The sequence below is a fragment of the Amphimedon queenslandica genome, unplaced genomic scaffold (genome assembly GCF_000090795.2).
Source record: "Amphimedon queenslandica unplaced genomic scaffold, v1.1 AMPQUscaffold_13273, whole genome shotgun sequence".
In the NCBI taxonomy this organism is placed as follows: domain Eukaryota; kingdom Metazoa; phylum Porifera; class Demospongiae; order Haplosclerida; family Niphatidae; genus Amphimedon; species Amphimedon queenslandica.
This window is the reverse complement of record NW_003546491.1, coordinates 9,954-10,930: the sequence shown is the minus strand read 5'-3', so window position 1 is coordinate 10,930 and position 977 is coordinate 9,954. Positions and strand designations below refer to the sequence as shown.

The window sequence follows — 977 nt, the reverse complement described above, 5'->3', positions numbered from 1 at the left end:
TATGCAGTACCGATACTTTGTGCCATATACCGTTGCCTTAAGTACACAGCAACCAATGGGAGAGGAGAGATCAGATCAAACAGGACCAACAGGAGAGCTAGGAGAGACCTTAGCAAACAGGAGATTGAGTCCATGAAGAGAGAAAGATGGAAGTAAATTAGAAATATACAAACACAAATCCTTGCCAAAACTAACAGAGACAAAACCAGTTTGCAGTAGCTCTGCAATAGGCAAATGAAACTAGAGGCAGAAGAAAAGATATAAAATGTATAAGAATATACAAAAGGTTATCAAACTTCCATTAGAATCACAATAAAAGTCATTCAGCGTCCTCTCTAGTTACCATAGGCAATTGAAACTAAAGGTAGAAATGAAAATAAAGTACAATTAATACAAAAGATTATTAACTATCCTGTTGTCCATAATGATGATAGAAGAGATTGCATTTTAAGGCTATCAATCTTCTATTGCTATTATCTTCTAATTAAAAAATGAGGCCTATTTTTTACTTGAACAAAAAGTGAAAATTTTTGAGAATCCATTCCCACCTATAGCAAACAAGAGGGTATGCCGTTTTTGGGTAAAAACTTCTGATTCTTGAAATGCTACATATGAAGACATATGTCATTGCTTGATACACAAAATACACATTATAAAACAATGCATTATTTGGTTACATCCTGATCAAACGTTTGTTGAATCAGTAAGTAGAGACGAACCTAAGCTAAAGGAAGAAGCATCAAGCAATGACAGGTATAGGAATGGTACAATATTACTGTGTAGTAGCTAATGTAAAGGGTCACCACTCACCTGTATAACACAATGTATAATTAAGGGTGCATGTACTCTCAAACTCTCTAATTTTATTTGAAAGAATGGGACTACATGTACACATGCAAAGGGATGCATGATGCATAGTACAACTATTCAGGAGCCCATGAAAGGGTTGGGCTCCTGATTTATTACTTAGCTGGTAT

The 977-nt window shown here is 35.1% G+C and overlaps 1 long non-coding RNA gene across 1 annotated transcript; it reads right to left on the bottom strand.

Moving 5' to 3' along the window:
- Positions 1–132: 132 nt before the first annotated feature.
- On the bottom strand, positions 133–971 carry LOC109583876 (uncharacterized). Its single transcript, XR_002185748.1, has 2 exons — positions 297–971; positions 133–240 (listed from the first exon to the last, which is right to left on the bottom strand). It is a non-coding gene; the product is annotated as an uncharacterized LOC109583876 (long non-coding RNA).
- Positions 972–977: the final 6 nt, after the last annotated feature.